The 25,771-nt window shown below is 35.8% G+C and overlaps 1 protein-coding gene across 6 annotated transcripts in view; it reads left to right on the top strand.

Annotated features, from left to right (window-relative positions):
• LOC105227269 (zwei Ig domain protein zig-8) overlaps nt 1–25,771 on the top strand; it is a 446,139-nt gene that overhangs the window by 157,624 nt on the left and 262,744 nt on the right. The window lies entirely within an intron of this gene.

Here is a 25,771-nt window from a genome sequence, read left to right as displayed (position 1 = left end):
TAAATATATACCTTTCGTCATTATTGTTGTCTGCCATAATAAGTAATTTGGTTTTAACTTCGCTTAATTTATGCGTTAAAGTAATTGATGGTTAATCCCTCTTGTATTTGCACCTTCAGGTACCGTTATATGCCTTTTAATTTAGCATTTTGCATTGCTCGTAAAAGTGGTTTTCGAGAGTGTATCGATTTATGCAAACACTCATTTTAATTTTAATTGCACTCATTTGGTTGACAAACTGTTGCTCGGTTATTCGGAAATAAAAACTACTCATACGGTATAACTCATACTATAAGTCAATACAGGCCGTCCGCATTTGCTCATAACAGATGGAGCTGAGACTTCACTTAATGGAAGATTTTGCAAAAATATCTTAGTCTAACCCAAAAAGAATTGAAGACCAACCAGCAAACCCGTCGCATTTTTGGTGAATCGGACCGAAATAAGTTGCTTTGTGCGATAAAAACCCACACCCCATTGTTGAGATGCGATTACAAAGATATTCTTTGGTGTGCTCTATGGACAGTAAGGCTCATCGGTGCATATTTCTTTAAAAATGAAGCAGATCATAATCTCATAGTCAATGGAGAACGCTATAGAGCCATGATTAATGACTTTTTCGTGCCCAAATTGGAGGATGTTGATATAGGCGACATTTAGTTCCAGTAAGACGAAGCTACATGTCGTATAGCCAACGAATATATTAAAGGACATTTTTGGTGAGCGCATATTCCCGCCTCGTAGCACATGCACAGGGCTTAATATTGGTGAATATATATGAAGTCCCTTGTCTACGCGGATAAGCTCGAGACAATGGAAACTCGGCACCAATTGTTGCAAAAGGTGGTCGAAAATTGTACCTTTCGGTTAAAATAATTTAGAGCTAGCCGCGACGGTCATTTTTTGTCAATTATTTGTAAAAAATAGCCCTTATCCTTATAATAAATCCACTCTTGGCCAATACATTAGGTTACATGCGTTTCTTCTCGAAAACCGCATAACTGAAAGACCATTTTTTATGAAGGTAAAATTTTTTTATCATTTTGCTCATATAGTAAAATAAATTTTAAATTCGGACACAATCGCGACTTTGATTATAGGAACATGCGAGGTATGACAATTAAGTAATGAGACTGATTCCATAAACACCGTATGTTTGAAAATTATTCTACAACTCTGTCATCCCCTTCAAAGTAGTCCTCTTGGACAGCTATATAGCGATTCCAGCGCGTTTTCCATGCTTCGTAACATTTCTGGAATGCTTCGACTGAGATGTCCGCGAGTACCCTCGTCACGGCTGCCTGGATGTCCGTGATCGACTCAAAATGGGTCCCTTTGACTACCGATTTTGTTTTAGGAAGCAATAAAAGTCACAGGGTTACATGTCGGGCGAATAAGGCGGCTGTTGCAACACGCCGATCCGTGTAGAGGCCAAATACTGGGACACGCTGAGGGCGGTGTGGCACAGCGCGTTGTCGTGATGAAGGATCCAGTTACGAGCGATGTCTGGGCACACCCTGTTGACTCGTTTTCGCAATCTTTCGAGTACTTGGAAATAGTAGACTTGATTCACAGCTTTCTCCGGTGGAACGAATTCTTTGTGGACGATTCCACTGCTTAAACTGGCAATAATCATCGTTTTTACCTTCGACTTGCTCATGCGAGCTTTTTTCGCGCGGGGAGCGCGAGTAAACAACCATTGTGAGTTGGGCACGACTAAGAGCACTATCACCATACACTCTTACAATTTTAGCGCACGTTTCCGAAGCTGTTTCGCCCAATCTGGCGCAAAATTTTAACGCGACGCGTTGCTCTTGGTTTCGTTTTTCCATTTTCGAGACAAGCACTACAAACACATGTCTACTCAACTAGACGCAGCAGACGAACTAAACAAGCTAGAGCAATGGTACATATATCAATCTAGAGCGGAGGGATGCCGCAAAAAGAGAAAGGGAATTTCAAGGTCTTAAGTTTACCACAAGCGCGGTAATAAAATCAGTCTCATTACTTAATTGTCAAACCTCGTAACCCCGCAAATCTTCAATAGCCCTTTCAATCATCTCAATTTTATATGAAGAACATTTAAGTAGTTTAGTTTAATTTTTCTAATTGTGATATGAAACCATTTAATTAAATATTTATGGATGTGGCTTTCTAAATTAACATTTTTCAAAAATCATTATTAGAAGATCATTTAGATTGAAGTAAAAGGTTTAAGCTGTTCTATAGTAATGTTGAGTCAAAAAAAAAAACAAAATTAACATTAAATAATATTTCCAACAGATTTAGTACACTTTAAAAGTTATCTGCACTGCTTTTCAATAAAGACGGCAACATTTGTTATCTTTAAATGCTATTATATTTCTTTCCAGCAAAAATCTACATACATACTTACATGCATACATATTTATTTTGTGGAAACGATTTTTTGATTATAGCGCAAATATCAATTGAAATTAATGCATTTGAGCAATCAACAGGCATTCAGATCGTAATTAAATTGCACAGTCAATCAGTCAAATCATCAGCAATGAATAGCCGGTGGCCGGATGGCACACATCAGCTCAAAAACCAAACGAGACATAATAAAGCGAATAATTAACAAAAAAGCAATAAAAAAGGTTAAACGTTTCACGATATTTTCAATGAACAATAGTAACACTAAATGAAAAAATAAACGACGGCGTATCCTTGAGCTCTATACGCCTACATATGTAAATGTACATAGTTGTTGTATATTCGTATAAATATGTACATACGAATATATGTATATGTCTACGTATGCGCAATTTATTTCAATTGATTGTTAACTGATGGACAACTGAAAGTTTGATTTTTCGGGATGACATGTGTTCGATTCTGATGTTGATTTCAAAATAGCAAAAATTCCATAATTTCAAACTGATATCAGCAAAAATATTTTTTAATATAATAAATTTATTAGGGAGCAGTTAGCAAAGAGCAATTAAGGCAGAATAAGTGGATTGAACTTTAGGTGTTATTATTTAACTATTAGATGCGTTTGAATCAAAAAAACTGTTCTATAAAATTGCAAAGTTTTCCAATAAACTTGTTTGTTTCCATGAGAATGTTTCGCCATCTCAAATTTCTTCTAACTGGATGCCATGCTTAGCAGTATAAATATATATTTTGTTGAGGATGGAATACTCTGAGCAATCTTGTTTTTAGAATGGTGAATTTCGAATTCTTAATCGTTTAATATACTCTAGAAACTAATTAATGGGCCATACCAGTGTGACACTTTCGAAAAATCGATTTTTTTTACTTCTATTTGAAACTGAATATTCTTGAATATATTTATTATACAATAACCTACGATCTTTTTAATTAGTTGAAAAATGTCAATTTGGCATTAAAAAACAATAATTTTTTATCTAAAAAAGCGACACTTTTTCAGAACTACGCCATTTTGTTAATTTTTTATATTTTTCAAAGCTCTTAGGCCATTATGTAGGAAACACCTTCAACCTTAATAACCTTTTTGAATTTTTTAGTTTCAGCTGATCAGTCTACTATTATAAATACTCTGTTGTCAATCCCTCTGGAATACTGTCTTCTGTAAATTCTGATATTATTTTTCTGAATTATCGAATTAGAAGAGCATTAATTAGTATTAGTTATGACGAAACTTATTCACTTATTTGTATCCTTTATTTAGGTTGAGCTTAGTCGTATGCTTTACGATGATATGAATTTAATTGTTTTTTGTTCGAGCTGGTAACAGCCCTATATTATCTCATAACATCCACGTAAAGTTCACGTGCTTGATTATTATTTTAGGAAGAACTTGTATTTTGTGAGTTTTTCATTTAAAAAAATTTGAATTCCCTTCCAGCCTTTGCCGATCTTCTCTTTCTCCTTAAGTTACTTCAAATTCCAAAAATTAAACAAATTATTACAATAAACAGAAGTATAGCCAATATATGTATATATAGCGTCGAATACTTTCAGATTTGGAGTGTTTTCATTCATTCAGATGAACCTAGCCAGCGTAGATGCTGTCTTTTAATTCGCAAAACTATGTCAATGTCGTCGCATATCTCGTATAGTCCATCGTTCCATCGAATGCGATACTCGCCGTTGCCGTTTGCGCCGTCCAATGCGCAAGGAACTCGAAACTCGACAAGAGTTATTTTGCGTCGAATTTTGAGGCTGACATTGTTGTTGGTGTTAATATTGTTTCCAGGATAGCCGAAATTATCTATGATTTGAAGGTATGTCTGTCATAGTGACGTGGGAGCCAAGTCGTGAGTGCAACGACTGTGTTTTTTTTTTTATGACAGAAGATATTTCGTATTACCCTCCTTCATTACTAACCCATTTTCGATTCCGTATCCATTCTGGAGAAAGCAGAGCTAAGAGCGCGGATTTTGAGGCGAATGATAACAATATCATCGGCGTACTCAAGAAGTTGTACACTCTTATATAAGATTGTGCCTCCTCGAGTCAGCTCTGGAGCTTAAACTATTTTCTCCAGCAGTAGAATGAAGAAGTCGAACGATAGGGAGTCGTATGTTTTTTTTCTGCACAAAGAAGGATGCGTATCTTGTCCGCAATAAGGTATTGGTCCGAGTCGATGTTAGGACCACTGAACGCCTAAAAAACTGCGTGTCTTGCGTTTATCACAACATGAACGATCTGGTCATGATGAATTTTCTAATGCTGGAAGATAACATTATTTCGGGCCCCGGCAAAGTTGATCAGCCTTAACACATTTGGGGATATTTCATTATGCAGGCTGAATTTAAAGAACGTTGTGTCAGATATACTTTCTTTGCCCATCCTGATGTTAAAGTCACCAACCACGATTTTGACATCGTGGTGCCAGCAGATTTTATAGTTGCGCTCCATGCGCTCATATAATTCATCTTTGGTCAATTCGTAATCTTCAATGCGTTTGTCGTAGTCGTCATCAAAAAGGAATTTCTCATCCAAGGCTGTTGGTTCGTTTTCATTTGGGGCTTTTATACGTGGAGGGTCATAAACCCTGCGCATAACCCTGGGGAGGTATGCTTCGCATTCTTTCTTTAGCTCGCCTTCAAACGGATGTTCTTAGTCTAAGACCAGAAGTCGTAAGTTGCATGAGCCATATGTTAAAGAATCGTTTCTAGCCACTCTCAAGTGAATAATGATGAGAGAAATTTCCTCATTTGCTTGAAGATCTACTCATGACTCTATTCTCGATGAAAAGTGTTTAACTTTTAAGCTGTTGGGTTCACAGCTAAAACCTTAAATAAAATATTGGTGTTTGTGAAAATGCTGTTTATACTTCCGACAAGAAAGGATAACCCATATATTAAAATATGTGCTTGAAGACAATTTAAGCTTTCAGAATTTTCTCTATTCTCAGTAATATGAAGCCAAATGTGTATAGGAAGCTCCGCCAGCTATATACGACAGCACAATAATATCGTATTTAACTATCTGCTTGTAACTGTAAAATAGTATGTGTGTGAGAATGACGTGATTACGACATTTAACTCCATTATTAACGCAGATAATGCACTTTAATGCATTTTAATACATTACATTTTCATTGCAAAGTTGATTGTTTGAATCGCCGATTGAGTTGAAAGCATACAACGTGGCCTTATTAACAACACAAACTCAATTTTTATCATTTCCTGTACAAAAGCGAAAGTAAATAGCAAAAGTATAAAGAGAAAACAGCGTGAAATGCGATTTTCAGCCGCTGATCGGCTTTCATTTTTAAATACAAAGCCGTTCAAATGTGAAATCTGCTCTGTAAATGCAAGCAAACATTTCGCCTACAACAAAAATGCGAGCTGTTGGGCCGTACGAGGCGCGTTGTAAAAACGATGACTGCATAATTTAAATCTTTTAACGCATAGCATACATATAGGCGTGCAAATACGTATGTATGTGTCGTGTCTGTCAGTCTGCAACAGGAATATCAAATTGCTCGCATGCTTCGGAAAATGTTTGAGGTTATATGCAATTTAAATATACCTCAATTTTCATATATATCTACTCATTTACTTTGTGTAATTATTTACTTTAATTTGTTTATGAAAGCTGGTGAATTTGTACTTAAAATGTGCTGATGTTGCCGTTGCTCCAAAAGCATCTGTTTTAACTTTTACAGTCTGACAGACACATTAAGCAATTAACCTCGACCTCTTTGGCGTTGAACACGTCTGTCTGTCCGTTGGCGAAAGGCAATTGCCGGTTTTCATGAAATATTTCTTTCGAAAGCTATATTACGCAGATGTATACACACTCACACATATACTTATACACACACAATTATGCTGCATAATATATGAATAATAATGTTGTAAGTGCATGTGAAGCATTCATCAGCGAAAAAGCCTTTTTACCACATTTTATACGCACTTAGCCAGCACACAGTCTTTCACCTTTCATATATCTATTGTTCTTGCACCGACACTTGTAACACTTGCTTTCGTTTATAATATATACTTAGGTTGTTTATTGTCTGCACTGTCAAAAATTGGTGGTTATAAGATTTTTCGTCAGTGGTATAAGCGGCTACAAAATCGACTACTTAATGAAAATAAATCTAGGGGAAAAAGTAAGCGAAGTTTAATACGGATATCGAGAAGGGCGAAAAATATAGAGAATAACAAAACGATCGTGCGACTGGCATGAATCAAATATAATCAGTTGATTCTACTGTGAACGACGTGACTGTATTAGCTTCAATGATATATTTCCATATTATTTTGTACCAAACAATTTTCTGGGCTTTTGATAACTGAAGAAGTGGATTAGGATGTTTACGGCTTATTTTAAAATTATGGGGTTACATGGGTTTCAAAAAATCGAATTTTTATTGTCTTATTAAATTATATGGTATAACACCTCTAGAATGTTGTACTAAATTTTCAAGTTGATCCGAGAAATAGTTTCGGTGATACAGCCTTGAGAACTTGTGCGCTCGAGCCTAGCTAGGCTAGGTGCGCCGTCTTTAAACATGTTTTTCTCGAAACTGTATTTTTGAACCGATGTTCATGAAATTTTACATAAATCTTTGATATACAATTTTTAAAGACTGGAATGAAGGATTCTTTCGATTACAACAATTTGAAAAACAAAAAATGTTGCGAAATTTGAATTTTTTTGTAAAAATGTCTGTATCCGAGTCAAAGTTAGGAGCATGCACACATCTAAAATACTGAAGACGTGTATTCTATCTATGACAACATGATCGATCTGGTTGGTGGCTTTTCGATCCGGAGACAGGCAGGTAGCTTGATGAATTTTCTTATGCTGAAATCTGGTACTATAGTAAATAACCATATTTCGGTGCCTTAACCCATTCGGGGATGTTTCCTTATGGAGGCTGAATTTACCAACCATTGTGTCAAAGATACCTTCTTTGTCCACCCTGGCGTTAAAGTAGCCAAGCACGAGTTTGATATCGTGGCAGAGACAGCTCACATAGTTAGTTCTTCTCTTACGATGGGGCGTAGGCGCAAATCAGCGATAAGTTGAAGAACTTCACTGTGAGCGGATTGCGGGTAGCCGATCATTCAACGGGGTGAATGCCAATACTCGGCGACGGTGTTTCTCTCCCACCACGAATCCCACATAATTGCGCTCCACTGTAGTAAATGCCACAAGGATCTACTCATTTCAGTCCTTTCTTTTTACATAAACCAGCTGACAATTTCATTGTTAGCCTGGATAAAGCGATAGTTAGTTAGGTTTCAATCGCCATTTTTTTTGGAGACTTTCATTTAATGTGTCCAAAAACTTATGTTACGAGACAAAGTAAACATAATTTGAATCGCTATCACAAAAACGGTAATCTAAAATTGTAAATTGTGGATATTAAATGGGTTTGTGAGATCTTGGAATCTTTTCGATTCATGTTGCTGATCTCATTTAGTCTACATACAAATCCCAGAAAAATCTATTTCTAAATAAAAAAATTGACGACTTAAGGTTTTTAGGCGCTTTTCGTAGAAAATAGAAGACTTCCTTTGCAGAAGAGCGAGAAGTGTAAAGACAAGTAAACATAGAATACTGTAGATCATCGTGAGACAACTCACACTTCAGTACTTCCAGAGAAATTTTGGTTCACTATCAATATGTGTTACTTTACTTTAATCACTTTAAACAAGTAATTAAGCATACTCGGGCGAAATTATTGCTTCATATTACAGTGTTCTGTTCATTTAGTAATCGTTAATCTTACAGCCTTTGCTTTCAGTGATCAAGTCTGACAGACATCAAATGGCCTTCACCAGTTTGCTGTAACAGTACCACTACACGCAAAAGGCTGACTTACTCAAACACACTTATATACATAATCATATATATATAAGTGCATATAAAAATATATACTTGTGATTGTAAAACTCGCACACATACACAAATACACACTTGCATTTCAGCAAGTCTATATTATCAGCGCGCTCACGCCTGCTTTACTCTTATTACATAATAAAGTAATTAGCCTTAATTAGATGTAATGTATGTTGGCAGAGGTGACTTTTAACGCACAGACAGCAGCAACAGCAGCGACGGCAACAAAGTGAGAGAGCGAGAAAGAGAAATTAACACAGCTGTAAAAACAAACGCAACGTAATATAATCTGCGTTCATACAGACATACACATATACAATTATATATGTACATTGCATGCTTATACTTATACTTATACGCTGACATACATACACATATACACATTCGTATTAAAACTTAATTATACACAGAAGTTGCGACTTAACTTTTTGCTCTTACTTCCCATGTTGTTGCTGCTGCTGTTACTGTTTTTTTGGGTAATCTCAAAGTCATAAGCAAAAGTTGAGCTAAGCTTTCACATAAAGAGTGACTTTGTATCCGCTTTGCTTACGCGGATGTGAGTCTTCCTATTCCTGTTGTCAAAATCCTTGAGTCGCTGGATTTCTTGGAAGTTTTACTTTCTCTTTGGCTTTGCGAAACCAGAAATTAAGCTTCTTAATAATATAAAGGCAAGAAAGAGGTTTCATAAATACTTATATACATATACAAAAATTTAGGTTATTATAGCCTTGTATAAATACATATACATAACCTCATAGTAAGTGGCTTAGTGTTGTTTTGATTTCGGACTATTTTTGCTGAAAGTGTGTCATATAATATCTTATGCTCTCCATATCTGTAAATATACAAAAAATAGTCAAACTTTTTTCATAATGTGAATATTCTTAACTTATTCTTCAAAATCTATGCTAAAGTAATTCTTCTTGACCCAATACACTTGTGCTAACGTTTTTTCTAATCCTCGAAACAGTTCTTAAAGTAAGTTTTCGGCCTTTTTTTAAGAGTAGCTTCGCGCAAACGATGCAAAACACTCAAATAGTATTTCTTGTTGACAGTTTGGCCGGTCGGAAGGAATTCGGAGGCACCACACCTCGATAATTGAAGAAAACTGTCAACATAACCTTGATTTTTGACCTGCTTTGACGTATTTTTTTCAGCTTCCGCTCACCTTTGACACGACATTCGACCGATTGATCGTCTGTTTACGGATCGTGAACATAGCTCCCAGACCCATCGCCAATAATAATATGTTTCATGACATCGTAGTGGTCGGAAAGCATTGTTTCACAGATGTTAATGCGACATTTTTTTCGTAAAAATTAGCGATTTTGGAAGCAATCGTGTTTTCACTTTTCTTCGGCCCAAATTATATTTCAAAATGATTTTCACTGACCCTTACGATATTCCAGTAAGATCTATGGTTGTTAATCGTCGATTCTCAAGTACCAATTCCTTTATTCTATTGACGTCATCAGTTGATGTTAATGGTCGTATTGTACGTAGTTCGGCGTTAAAACTTATAAACTTATCGAGCGAAGTTCTTGTAAGGAATCCTTTGAATTTGTGAAGGATTTTCTAGCTTAATTTAGGATAGGAATACAAACAAAACTTGTTGCTTTCAAAGTATTCCATATCATGGATACCATGGTACCATATCCATATGTGCCAGTATAGTGGTATATTTAGTTGGATTTATTACGGAAATACTTTGCTTATTTGAGAGTATAAAATTATTACTTATTCAGAATGTAGATTGGATAGATGTTGTTGATTAAAAAAAAATGAAAGGGAACTTATCGAATTAGTGCCAAAACGAAGTCAATTGAGAATAAAGATCGTTTGGGGTATGAGAGCTTCTATGGTTATCTGAAAGTCCATACAGTAAAGATAAGCGTAAAATGTGCAAAGTAATATCGAAGGTTCTAAAATGGTTGGTACAATCCAAAATGGAGATTGAATTGGAAGAACTTTGTGTTTAGTTTGCAAATTTCCTGAGATATGGTGGTAAAGTTTATTTTTAAGGACACTCGACTTTCGTAGTTAGCGGCTAAGCTTATACGTGATGAGTGCCTCGAAAAACTCTTTTGCTGTCTGAATTATCCTTCGACGGATAGAAACAATCCATTCTTCATTAATTAAAATATACGCTTGACCAAGCATTTAGCTGAATTTTATGCACCCGTTATACTGGTTGAAAAATAATTATTTTCGAATTATCAGAAACAATTTTTAAAACGAATCTAAGAAATGTTCTATACTCATAACCGTGTACTTCGGAGAAAAAATGGCTTTGTGAAATAATTATTTCCAATTATATGTATTTTGAGAATTAAATTCGTTTTCCACACAAACTCTCACTGCATTTCTCAGTTGCCTACCTTGTCAGGATTTATGCCATCTTATGATTGAATTAACTTGTTTAAATAGCAAAATAAATTCAATACAAAATTCATAACACGTGCCGCATTTAAGATCTTTCGTTCTTTTCACATACAGCCTTTAATCATTTCTCTTCGCTTTTCCTCTTCGTAAGCCTTTGTTAGCAGTTGCTCTCCGCTGTTTGGTAATTGAGTGGCTTAATTTGCCTCTTTGCTTTCGGATATTAAATTCAATTAATCTCTGCCATTTGCTGCAATTAATCTCTTTCAAATATTTTTGGGCTTCAAAATGGATTAAGCCAAGAATTATTGTACTCGAATTCACAGCGCTAATTTGCACAAATGAATGCCTATTGTATACCTGTGCATTCTTTATGTGTGTGTGTGAGTAAGTACACGTGCAAGGTCTTTAGTTACGTGCGCCTGTGTACAGGTGAGCGTTGTTGGCTAAATTTAAAGCGTTTAATTAAGTTTTTGTGCTTCACATTGCATTAACTGTAATTATTAAAATTCATTGTTAACCTCTCTTGTGCTGAGAGCAGAGGTTAAGATGAGTAGTTGTTGTGTATTATTTGATTATGGCAAATTAGTTTCCGCTTTGTTTTAGTTGTAGGTTTCATTATACTTAAAGCTCAGTACAATGCCTTAAAATAATAACAAGTATAATCTAATTTGTTGATATATAATTATTAATTGATGTTTATGATAAGTGTGCTTAAGGTGATTAAATTCGATTAAAGGTGCTTCTTATGATTTTCGCGGTAGAAAATATATGAGAGAATATAGGAGTTTCACAGCTATATCTTTAACGAATGGTAGTAACACAATGTAGAAATGTGTCTAAATTAAAGTTTTTATTTTTTTTTTTAGTTCTATTTTGACTAAATTTAATTTTAGTCTAAATATAAAATCTTCAGAAAGCTCTAAATTTTGATGTTATACATACTCAGAACGTTTTGATATACGGCCGCTACTTGTGCGGCCAAAAAATGGAATTAGGTTAGATTAGTCTGGTTGGTTAATAAACTACGTATAGAGCAGTTTTGTACCTTTGTGATACCAGATGAAGTTTAGTTGCTAGGTCCAAGTGAAGTAGTCAATCATTAGAATGCCTGTGCTTGACCAGAATTTTAAAAGACAGCGGCCTCACTATCCAAACCTACTTCAGTGTGGGGGCACGCTTACAGCGTAGTCTTACCAATGCGAGACAAGTGCACAAGAGATGCACTTCTCTGCTGCCATGCTACACACATTTCCTGCAGTCTTCTGAACCTACCAGCCCCATCCTGTGGGCGTGTGTCACCACCAAACAACCAGTTAGTATTCCCATCGTGCTCATACAGTTTCTTCTATCGAGTGCCAATAGCAACTTTGTGTACTTCCGAGGTAGCTTGTTCTACATATTAGATTTTGATTTTCTTTACCAAGCTTCTCTCAAGATAGTTGTATTAATAATGCATGGGTTTCAATATGATAATCACGTTTTCGGATGTTAGCCATGCACCATTCTTGCCAACTCGTCCACTATTTAATTGCATTCGATGCCTTTGTGGCCTGACACACAGTAGAAGTGAAGTTGTTTACCTCTGGCAACACTTTCCACTGCTGTTCGGCTTCCCAAGACACTTCTGGCCGATATGCGATAAGAGGCTACTGCCCTGATTCCTGCTACATGGCTTACCCCTCGTATTTCGCAATCGCAAAGACCTCAGCTTGAAAAATACTGCAGTGGTTCAGCAACTTAAAAAGTTGCCTTATGCCTAACTCTGGATATTAAATTCACCAACACCATCGTCCATTTTCGAGCCATCCATACAGATGCATAGAGTTTTGCGCGTTGCTAAGAAAAAATGGAATTAAAGCGCGAAAATATCAGCTCGATTATTTTTCACTACCTTCGATGTGGACTATTTCAGCAACAGTGCATCAATGAACTTAATTTATTTTTGGCGTTGAAACTTCTTCAAAGACCAGTGTTTATCGATGGCAGGGTGAATGCAATCGAGATCACAAATTACTCCAAGTGGGACTTCGTAAAGGTCAACCAAAATCTGTTGTTGTTGCCAGATTGCCAAGTGACCTACATATTGTGAGATAGAAACAACTACAAGTATTAGTGGGATCAGCATACAATCAATATTGCATTTACATTAGACTGTAAAAATATTTGTTCACGATAGAGCCGAAGCAATTTGTAAATCACTCCAAAACGTCTCGTGTCGATTGGTCGGGAGAAATGTTAAAAAATATGATGGCTGTGCTGCGAAATACGTCTATAAAATAGTGACTGATGATAAAACGTGAAGTTACTTGTATGAGCTTGAAAGTAAACACCAGTCAACTGTATGGATGGTTCAAGATGATATGTGTCCAACAAAAGTTGTCCGCGCAAGAAGTATTTCTTTGAAAATGGTTGCCTGTTTTTTTGGAACAACTGGACATATCGCAACCATACCACTAGAACAACGCAGAGCAGTAAATTCTGAGTGGTATTCACACTTCAATTGAATTAACTGCAATTTTGAGCATTTAAAACATCGATTTGATGAGTAATTCAGCGTAGAGTCCTTACCTGGTAGCTATTGACTTCTTTTTATTCCAATGAGAAAAAAAACTAAGAAGCGAACGTTTTTCGACACTTGCAGAGGTGATTGATGGGTTCAGAACGTATGTTTTGGAAATACCTCATTCAGAGTGGCAAAAGTGTTTCGAATATTGTTGCAAACGCATGCAAAATTATATATATCTTATTAAAAAATATTTTGAAAAGCTATAAATCGATTTTCGATAATACATTTTTTGTTTGTTTTCTAAACACGAAATATAAAAGGCAACCAACATAATGAGACTCTCACAGAAACCACACTTGTCTCATCTCACATTAAGTTATGCTTGCCTGCTAATAAGTTTTCCCGAAGAATTACGTCAACAACTAAAAGTGATAACATTTTTTTTATTGCAGCACACTAATGCACAACTGATGCTTTATGATGAACATTACTTGTTTACATTTACTAAGTATGAAAAAATACATATTTGTTTTTGTGTTGCCATTAAGGCGTTGTAATAAAACCAATGAATTGCCAAAGCAAAATATAGAAAAATGTTTGCCAAATTCCCGTAAGCAACAAATGACGGCTAGAATAAAGCAAAGTGACTAAGTGAGGCTTGTTGATGTTTTTACTATAAGCACATGTAGGCATATTAAAGCTCACACCCGGCTTAGTTTGCTAAAATAGTTATCTCTTAGCATGAAAGTAAATATATGAAACTAATGTGCGCATATAAGGTTGCCTTCCAACAGTTGTTGCTGCCACTGATGCGAGTGGGCCAAACAATTTGCGCGCCAGACATGGACCAGCCATAATGGCAAGGACAGCAGCCAAAAAAGCCGCAAGATAAAGAGTATTTTTCGGTATGCGCTCGCACAATGCTTTTGAGCCCACATATAGTTACTATGTGCATACTTATGTATATGTGTGTGTGAGCCGGTGTGGGTGCGAATAAATCGTGTGAAAAGCTTTGTTAAGGTGTAGTAAGAACGATGGGCGGTCAGGCTGTATGAGCGACAGAACAATAACAATGTTGGCGTTGTAATTTAAGTCATATTTATTGTTTTTGAGCAAGTTTTGAGTTTACGCTTAAAAATCTCTTACAGTCTGTTGACTTTTCGTGGCTTTGTATATAATATATCGACTAAGCCATTAGCTAAGCAGCAACAACAAAATTGATATGCATTTAGCCGGCAACCTACAACGTGTGTGTAGTAATAAATTTTTGAAATATCAGCAAGTATTTCTATGAACATGGTTTAGTTTTATATCTTAAGGCATCCATTGTCGGCATGGCAAATGATGGGACTATGTTGAACCAATGCGAACGGTAGAATACGAATCACTAACGGTGGAATATCATATCTATATAGGGTATATTGGGGACAAAGAAAGGGATAGCATTCACCAGATAACAATGGAATGCAGAATAATATTATGTACCAAATTTAGTTGAAATTGGTCGAGTAAGTTCGCAGATATGTGCGTTCATCTTCGAGAGAGCTGTGCTCTTCTCGTCACATTTCGGGTATAAAATTTACTTAATATCTTTGAACCAGTTGTTTGTCGACTTATCGCAGTTTTACTAGTTTTTAAACCCAGTTTTCAATTCGTCTTATCGTCATTATCAATTATTTATTTTAGACCTTTATCTATCGAAACGATAAAGGACATTCGAAGAGATATTTCTATCTCATATTCTTCCAAACAGCTGATAATATAAACACCCCTTCAACAGTCTTGAGTGCACAGTCAGCGAACTCAAGGCTAATTTACTGTCCAACTATCTAAGTGGATAGTCACTACTCGGAAAGAGGTTGTGCTCCGGAGAGATAAGTCTACTGTAAACTTTATGGCAGCTACATCAGCTTGGAAGACGCTGCAGTGGTCAGGAAGCCTTAGGATAGCAACATACAGTGAAATTATAGAATTTAGGTCAATTTAAATGAACCGAAAAGTATGAGCTCTTAATAGTAACGGGAAGATCCTCCATCTAACACTTTTCTATTTTTATACCTTGAACAGGGTATACTAAGTTTGTCACGAAGTTTGTAACACCCAAAAGGAAGCATCGGAGACCCTATAAAGTATATATATAAATGATCAGTATGTTGAGCTGAGTCGATTCAGCCATGTCTGTCTGTTTGTATATATACGACCTAGTCCCTCAGTTTTTAAGATATCGTTTTGAAATTTTGCAGAAGTCATTTTTTCTTCAAGAAGCTGCTCATTTGTCGGAACTGCCGATATCGGACCACTATAACATATAGCTGCCATACAAACTGAACGATCGGAATCAAATGCTTGTATGGAAAACTTTCACATTTGACAAGATATATTCACGAAATTTGGTATAGATTATTTTCTAAGGCAACAATGTAATCTCCGAAGAAATTGGTCAGAACGGATTACTATAGCATATAGCTTCCATACAAACTGAACACATAGTTACTAAAAGAAATTGCACCTGTGAAGGGTATAACGTTTTTACTTGTTTTGGTTAAATAAGGCCTGATATCTCACTTTTCAACACTATATGGTTTGACACAATATGAATGGTAGCACTCGAGATATATGTCGACTGCGACGACATCTATTGAAAAAATAAGAAAAGACTTTTTCAACTTCGCAATATAAAACCATTAGGCGTAGGACTTTGTCGTTGCAAATAAGAGGTCAAACCAATCAGAGTATTATGCGAAAAAAGACGTTCGTTTTTTTGACTCCTCTTAGTACTTGTATATACATATGAATATATGTATATATCCAGATCAAGTGGGAAGTGATGCCGATCGATTTGCTTGCTTTATTTGGACGAAGAATTAGGAACTACAATTATCAATATTGAAAAGTTAAATATTTGTTTGAAGTATTTGTGAAAATATTGATATATCGGGTAATAATTTGTTGGTTTATACCTACCATGATGGGGTCACAGTGGAAAAAATAAGCTAAAAGTGTTGAAAATACATTCATATCAAATTGGAAAATTTGGCTCGATTTTGCCGTAGCAAAGAAAACTAAAGTCATAGCTATGTTTCACCCCACATAACTCTAGAGGTTGATAGTCAATTTTTGAATCTTCTGCAGCTCTTGCTTTATATGAAACTATCGTTTCGTGACATTTATTCTATAACTAACATATCTTTGCTGTGACGATCCTGAGAATGAGTATATTTAGCTTCTGTATACTTAACTGTCACGAGCAGCATATTTACATTATTAAATGGAAAACCTTGCTATTTAGTAAGTGCGTGCATATTTTCGTTTTTTTTTTGTCAGATAGAGGGTTGGGTATCACTTATTTTCGGTCATATTAGAACACAAAAGTGAAAACATCTTTGGCAGCTATGTAAACAACTTTAATATTGTAGTGAAAGTAAATACATTTAACTACAAAAGTATATGTATAGGAAGTTATTGTAACCCAGTGGATAATTGGCGCAGAAAAGAGAGATTTATCAAAACAGAGGTATCTTCTTTAAAGCTACTAACTACTATTGTATTCGTTGAAATCAGTTTGGGTGATTTAAGGATAGTTCTATATTGAATTTTTGCGTTCAGTGGGAAAAGTTGAGACCAAAATAAAAACCTGTATATGGACCACATTTGGTAAATACGTGTGATATCGCTGTTCTTATAAATGTTTCTATGAAATTACGAATGTTATTACTTCCAATCAGTTCCACTATGAATCTAGCACAGAAATATTCATAGGTACATTAATATGAAAATATCAGCTTTAACAGATTTTTTACTGGGTGGACAAATACATATACATACATATCTTTAGTTGGGGTACAACTAAGGATGTCAAAAACACGATAATGTAATATCCCCACGCCCAGAAGAGTATGTATGTTATACTACTACTGTTTCATAGTATGTATATACAAATACATACAAATTTATATATTTTCTATGCAAGTGTTGTGTACAATTGTTTGTGTTTGCTGAGCGTTAGTGGCCGTGACCACTGCTGGGTGCTGCTTCCCGAAAAATCAACAACATGGCAAATGTCATTATGTGGCTTACTGCCATGGTCCACCAGCTGGCGCAGCACTCAAAAGCCAGCAGCAGCTACACGCTCTCAATATTAAGCAAGTACAAATATATAAGCGTGAATGTGTATGTGTGGGTTTGTGTATAAGTACGTGTATAGCGACCAACAATGAAGTGTGTGCACACAGCTAAGTAAATTGAACTAGCAAATTTTTTATTTAGTTTAGTTTTTCCAGTCGCCCGAAGTCAATATTACTGCTGCTGTTAGTATAGTTAGCGTCAGTCTATGAGAGAGCGTGAGGAAGGGAGTTGGCGAGCGGAAGAGTGGAAGAGAGTTGGCGAACGCCTGCTCCCAATGCGTTTATAACTCGTGAATTTATGTCACGCATACAATTTCCGTAGTGGCACCACACGGTACCCAGCTACTATTAAATTTACTTATTCACACGCTTCTGCAACTACAACTATACTATTGGGAAATTTCATTTTGCTTTGTGTATTATTTTCGCTGTTTTGGTGTGGGTGTGTGTGTGTGTTTGAGTGGGTGCATACTTTCACACCTCGTTAACGTTCGCTATTTTCTATGCTATACGATTCTCTATTTGACGCCATCTTGGCAACAACTACTTAATTGACATGAGACTCTGCTAGTCACATATTTTATATATTTATATACTTATGTATTAGGGATGGGCTTAGAAGAATAATATATTCCACAGTTCTTATTTCTAAATCCAGATTAGAATATAAAGACCAGTGTAGTTTTTTATGTTAAGGTTCAATACTTCCTTTTAATTCTTTAATCACAAACCTGAGATTAAACTTGAGATTAATAACACAAAAGAACAGAGTTATGACCTCCAAATTAAAAATTATCGACAATTCTCCTACACTCAGCCGTCTTGAACTGGGTTCCACGCCTTCATATATTCGGGCATCGTTGTAGTTCTACCTAGTCACTCAACGTCATCCAATTTTCCCACGGTGTATTTTCTATATGGAAGTCGTTTCTTCACCGTATACGGCTCCAAAAATTTTGCCTTAAATTTAAGTCCTGAGCCATTCAGTGTCCTTTTTATCATCACTAAATCATTAACATTGTATTATTTTTCTTCTAAGCATATTCCGTAGTTAGCAGATGTGCACATATCTAAGCCAATTAGAATTCGAAAAGATGTGAACTTGTTAATTCTTTGATTATAATTGTTCAAAAGTGGTTCTATCCTCTCAATTGGCAGGACTATTGCGGCATAATTTCTTCAGCAGTGGTAGTATAATATGTTGATCTGCTCGGCTTGTCCATTCTATATGGTACGCCAGTTGCATTAGGAAGATACTGACTGCCCTCCTTAGCGCAATTATCTTGAAATTCGTAGCTGTAAATGCTATTGCCCAATCGGTGATTATTCTTTTTGGATTGCCGAACACAAAAGCCTGTTTTTATAATCTGTCTATTACCGGAGCCGAATTCGTATTCATAGTAGGGTATAACAACTATAACAACACGAATTTTCTAAAAGCATCTATCACTACAAGCTAATGGTTATATTTTTTATTGGTCAACTCCACAGACCCTAAGTGATCAAGAGCATATGTCAACACCGGTCTATCCTCCTTATCTATAGGACAGAGAAAGCCTTCCATTTTCTCTGCCTTTGCTTACTCGGTAATTCTATCTACGTAAATTATAATAACATCTGACTCCTTTAGTCCCATTTGCGAAATATAAAACGATTTTTCCAAATAATCTCGAGTATTTTTTCGACCAGTGTTTTTCACGGTGTGCCATCCGAAATATTTCCTCTTCCATTTTTATGCGGTACTACCACCAACTCTTTTACGGGATTTTTATACAGTAAGCCATTTTTCAAATAAAAGTTTTGGCAGATATTTTCTTCTAAAGCTTTGCATACCGCTTTTACTTAATCATCATTTTATTGTGCTTCTCTAAACCGAAAATTTAACGAATCTTCAAGTAACATGGATGTCATTCGACTAAGAGCATCGACGTGTCTCATTTTTGTAGCTGGTCTGTGCACAAAAACATAATCGAAATCTTGGATAAACATAGCCCAATGAGGGACTTTAAGTGGTACTCGTACATCTGCTTTCGCCATAGTTAATGCGAACGCACTGCTCACATTTTTGATCTTTTTCCGCATAACATAAATTTTCCACTTTTTAAAGCCAAGTGTCTCCAAAATGTAAGAATGGTTCTTTTCTTCTCCAGGTTGAGATTTGATTTTTGAGATTTTCATATGACTGACTGTGGGAAATTGTTGATATTCTGGGTCCTTTTGGATATATACACCATTGTAACCGTGCATGCTAGCGTCCGTGTGTACCACCGTTTCGGCATTAGGGTTATAAAGTTTTAAGACTACAGCTTTAGCCAGCGCCTTTTTAAGTTGCTGAAATGCTGTAAATTGTTTTTCATTGTTCACAGCACTAAATGCTGCATCGGGTCATAGAAAATTGGCGTAATCAGGTGGAGATCTGCATAGCTTTCTGGTGATAGCACTTTGATGGGAAATTTTTTTGAAATCGTAAATGTGATAAAATTGTCTGAATAACAAGACACATAAAAAAAAAACAATAAAAAACCCCATATTCATCAAATGTCTGAGTTTTGTTACATTTTACTAAATATAACAAATATATACGTATATGTATGTAGAAGTTCCTCTAATGGGTTTTAAGTGAAGCCACATAAATTTTTATATATTTCACTACCAAAATTTTTCTTGTGTAATTAAAATTTCCACATTTTAATATGCATATGAATTTAAAAAAGCTTATAAAATTATATGTTTGTGAAAAATGTTAGTAATAAATAGGTTTCAGCAGAGTCTAAGCCATGTAAATATTTTTATGGTATTTTCCAACATTTTCCTTTTTCTTGGGTATTTTGGTATGCTGCATAGTGTTTATAGTAGAATAGTTCTCAGTTCCTTTAATTTTTTGGATTTTTTATTAAGAGATAATTCATTCAAACGGCTAAATTGCACCATGTTAAGAAAACAGTTCTTTAAATAAAATTTATCACAGCTTAGGTTGTAAGGCTGATCTCGTACTAAATGTAACGCTGCACGCCACTGGACAGCTGTGAGCTTTGTGATTCTTAAAACTCGTACCTATCAACAGACTCTTACAGACCTATGAACTGTTTTGAGTCTGCCAGAAATTATTTATGGTTATCAATAATAATGCTAGCTAATGCTACACCTTGACTAGTAATTTTGTGACAAATTTCGAGGCCTTTTCAATAGGCGCAAAATGGTTGTTAAGTGTTCTTTTGACATCTCTTCACATTTTAAGAGTTCTGAGCAGACACGCTTGCCAATAAAAATTATCAACAAAAAAACAAGTTCCTTGAGAATCGGGTCTTTGTAATTGGAATGGACCCCGACTTTTTGTCCGACCAAGGACTGTCAATTTAGCACAAATCTGCAGCTACAATAACAACAATAACATTAAAAAAAATACTAGTAATTTTAAGAGAAAACAGTAATTCAAGAGTTTTTCTTCTTCTTATTAGTATTCATACAATACTTTATAATTACAAATAAAATATAATATAATTTCTGGCTAGAGTTCTTTACCTTAAATTCATTGGCTGCTGTCTAAACTCTTCATATTAATTTAGTATTGATATATTAATAATACTTCAGTATTATAGAAAGAAAATTAAAGCTCTGATGAACACCTCTTCAAGAATATGATGTCGTTGATGATATTTCTAGACCAAACAACAATGTTTTTGGAGATTAAAGATTAGAATATGTTATACTAAAGACATTAAGCTCAAAAATGAAAATGAGAAAAAAATAATTTTTAATTTCAATGTAGTAATTAAAAAGTGAAAAATATGTAATAATTAATATACTCTCACATATTGTTTTTATATTTATATATAATATGACGCTTTTATATAATATTATATAATAGTACTAGAAAGAAATATACACCTAAGAGTGTCATACAAACGTTTCAAAGGAGCAAATGTCACCCTCGTTTGCAAAATATCAACGTATATGTTTTCACATGTGCATACCATTACTCGCCTGGCGCAAAAGACTTTGATTGATGAAATTTAATATCGCATAAATGTCGTCATTATATGCTTATGCTTTACGAAGCAACGTAGCGTGCATAGCGCAAGGCATATCCAGGCAAAATCGGTACATGAGTGTATGTACATGAAGTTTGGCTGAAGCTTGCCACCAATGTGCTCCCAGCATAAATGCCAATATACGGGTATAAATAATAACAAGGATGCCATACCTACACTTATGCCATTTATGTCATAAAAGCAAGAAATAAAACTAAATCAACGGCGGTTACTAAAAGTGAATAGCACAAACGCTGCTACATGCAAATGTATGCATATTTGTTCAGGATTGTTGGTTGGCATGGCGTATGAGTAACAGCATGTGCTGTTGGTTTTTCATGCAGCAATAGTTTCCTTAAATATACTTATACGTGTATGTATGTTTGTAGTTATAGCGTTTGCTTCGCTTTGTGCTCAAGTTGCAGCGCTGCAAACATCAAAGTTAGCATAACGATAAAAATCTGTTCATATTTATTCCGCTATAAATGTCATGCCTGCTATAAAAGTCAATGGAGATTCTTGTCAAAGCATTGAAAAACACACTTGCTTGGTCAGTTCATACTTGCTCCGCTGTTCTTAAATGTTTTGCTTGTAGGTGTGGGAAGTTAAAGAGATGCTTGTGTTAGGTTAGAAAATATTTTTGTTTTTCTTGAATGTAAAATTAAAAATATGCTTTAAGACTTTATTTTATTTATAATTATAATAATATTTGTAATTTTGTTCTAAGATCTAAAAAAGCATTGCCTCTGAATATGCAGTTCACAGTGCGTCTGATGTATTTGTGAAGCAAAATTTCAAAATTTTGAACTTCCATAGCAATAAAACTGTCATACAGACTGAATAATAGGTATCCGGTTCCAGTACGGAAAGCTTTTTCATGTAACGAGATAGCTTTACCAAGTTTGGCAAGGAACTGACCGATCAAAATCAAGCTCTTGTATGGAATCTTTTGCATTGTGAAGGGTATTATAGCTCAGTGCAGACGAAATTAACGTTTTTTTTCTTATTTCTAAATATTTTCCAATAAACTACTTAATTCTTAGCACCACCTATTGCCTTAAAAATATTTAATTTCATGCATCATCATGGAAAACCCCGTGATTTCTTCAAATATATTAACATAATCAAGTGAAAGCTCGACAAATGAAAGGATTGAGAAAAAATCGCTAGACATTAATTACATAATTTTTGCTTACACCAAAGTGAAGGATTAATTTCATTGCATTAACATAGGTAATTTTTCATGAAATCACGCTTCATTTCCCGTTCGGGAAGCAATACAAATGAGTTTGGAATGCATTGGAAATTTTTCTGCAACTGTAGTAGTAAGCAATTTAAATTAAGTGAATCCATATAAACGACATACAATCATTTATCGGCATCCGCTGCGCAATTGGCATGCCGTAAGAATTATATGCGAATGAATATGAGTGTGTGTGCGTGCATGTATGTATGCGTGCAGCCGCAAAATATTAGTAATGAGCACCGAACTATACACTCTACTCATATCCACTCAACTTCATCAAACTACACATAGCTCACATGTAGCCTTACACATACACACATACCTATATGTTAGGTATACTCTTATGCATAAGGATTTATAACATACCATATTGGTGTGTGTGTGGCTTTTTAGGCTACAATTTGAATTGGCTTTCGTGATTTGTGCTTAGTTTGGCTTAAAGTTGAGCACACACGACACAGCGCAATTAATCACGAGCAATTCAAATTTTGTTTTGTACGCCGCTCACGAATCGCTTTTGTATATAGGTAGTATACATAACAGTATTTATATTCACGTAACAGGTAACTTAGTAATTTATTTAAATCACGCACTTGTTGAAATTGAAAAATGTAAACTGCTCAATAACACTTTTACTCCAACCCATACTTGTATATGTACCGTTAACGGTTTAGTGTTGCGAACAATGCGCCACTATTGGGTATGGGTGGTAAATGACGGTTGCTAACTACGCGTAAAATGCACGTTTACCTCTATTATATAGTAAGTGAGAGTGGATGGAGAGTAGATGGTAAGAAAATGTGAATAATGCTTGAAAAATGGGTTTGGGAAGGTAGTTGAGGGTTTATTAACGCCTATTGTGTAGAGCCAGGCGTTTACAGTATAAGTAAAAGCCCGTACGCATATATCAACGTCAGCATGTAGGAGAAATGTCTTAAGTATTGAGCGTGATCTTTAAATGGAATTCATTATTTTCTGATTTTATAGCAAAAGCTAAATAAATTGTTACCCTTTTCATTAAAATTGGTTGTCATTTCATCACTTGGTGTACGCACTATTTAGTTTCCTCTCACTGCTCAAAAAGGAAAGCCAGTTTGATTATTTATCAAAGGTTGCATCCACTAAAGTGAATTGTTTTTTTGAACAAAGTTAAAAAGGTATTGGAAAACTATACACAAGTGCTTACATATCAATAAGTCTCCTCCATTCAAAAATATTTGAAAAAATGCTACTATCAAAGGTGTATCCTTTCCTTCATGAAAATTATACAATTCGGACACACCAATACGGGCTTTGTGTAAAGCTTGGCAAAGAAAGTAAACAGAAGGCTCAGGGATTCGATAAAATGTGGCATGAAACACTTTCATAGCATAAAATTAAAACATTATTTTCTTTCACATTGTATAAGTTATTGGGGTCTTGTGTAAATAATAGAAAATATACTCGTACTAAAAATTTCTGATGAACATCCGATATGGACTGGTGTGCCTCAGGGAAGTATGATTGGCCCAATATTCTATATCTTATATACCAGTATTATCAGAGGCGGGAAAGCAATTGGAATTTTGTGCCTATGTGATATTCTATTTCCAACTCATTCACTCAGCGTGACTCTTCAGAAAGAATCGATCGATCTGGCCAAGACATCAGATATGATATGTATGCTGTTTGTAACATTCCGAAATCGAAGACAAAAAGCTGAGGAACAATTTCGATCCATTTATTCAGATACGAAGAAAATTAGGGCAGAACTGAAAGTTGACAAAGAAAACCAAGAATCTGCGGCCGACAAACAGAACCCGAAAATATCCTCGTGAGAACTTGCGAAAAATACTACAGGGTCTCAGGGTCGCGCTTTTCTAGAGAAGTATTGGATTTCAAAAAAGGTGTGTGCTTTAAAAACCAAAGAAATGGAAACTCTTATTGACTGCTTGATAGAAAGATTCAACGGCCTTTTGGTTTATGACAATGTCGTGCAACGTTTGAAGTTCAGATGTGAACTTGATCATTGGTCATTGGGGGCAAAAGCAAGAGATGAAAGACAACAAGTTATGGACTAGTGCATTGAAAACGATGAAGAACTGAGACTGATTCCATAAAAACCGTATATTTGAAAATTATTCTACAACTCTGCCATCCCCTTCAAAGTAGTCCCCTTGGGCAGCTATGCAACAATTCCAGCGCGTTTTTTATGCTTCGTAACATTTCTGGATCGCTTCGATTGGGATTCCGCGAGTACCCTCGTCACTGCCGCCGGCATGTCCGTAATCGACTCAAAATGGGTTCTTTTGACCACCGATTTTATTTTAGGAAACAAAAAAAGTCACAGGGAGACATGTCGGGCGAATAAGGCGGCTGTTGTAACACGGCGATCCCTTTAGAGGCCAAATACTGGGACACACTGAGGGCGGTGTGGCACGGCGCGTTGTCTTGATGAACGATCCAGTTGCGAACGATGTCTGGGCGCACCCTGTTGACTCGTTTTCGTAATCTTTCGAGTATTTGGCAATAGTAGACTTGATTCACAGTTTTCCCCGGTGGAACGAGTTCTTTGTGGACGATTCCACAGCTATCAGAAAAGGCAATAATCATCGTTTTCACCTTCGACTTGCTCATGCGAGCTTTTTTTCGGGCGGGGGCGCGCGGAGACAACCATTGTCATCGAAACACTTGGCCACGACAAAAAGTACTATCGCCATACACTCTTACAATTTTAGCGTACGTTCCGAAGTTGTTTCGCCCAATCTGGCGAAAAATTTTTTAGCCACGCGGTGCTCTTGATTTCGTTTTTCCATTTTCGTGACGAGCACTACAAACACACGTCTACTCAACTTGACGCAGCAGACGAACTAAAGAAAGCTAGAGTGATGGTACATATATCAATGGAGAGGAGAGAGATGCTGGAAAAAGAGAAAAGTAATTTTAAGATCACAGATTTACCACAAGCGCGGCAATAAAATCAATCTCATTACTAAATTGTCAAACCTCTTAGTCTCCGACCTCACTACCAACAGCATCAAGTTACTGCCTGGTCATAGCGGAATCACTGCAAACTGCAAAACTTAAGAGCGGTCAGTGTGCTCTCAACAGACTGGGTCGCTGGTCCGCTGGCTTCTTGCACTCTACCACTTAACCTGTAGACTGTGAGCGCAGTAAGTATTAGTTC

This window comes from Bactrocera dorsalis, chromosome 4 (genome assembly GCF_023373825.1).
Source record: "Bactrocera dorsalis isolate Fly_Bdor chromosome 4, ASM2337382v1, whole genome shotgun sequence".
In the NCBI taxonomy this organism is placed as follows: domain Eukaryota; kingdom Metazoa; phylum Arthropoda; class Insecta; order Diptera; family Tephritidae; genus Bactrocera; species Bactrocera dorsalis.
Note: the sequence above shows the minus strand (reverse complement) of the source record. Positions and strands in the feature narration are given on the sequence as shown.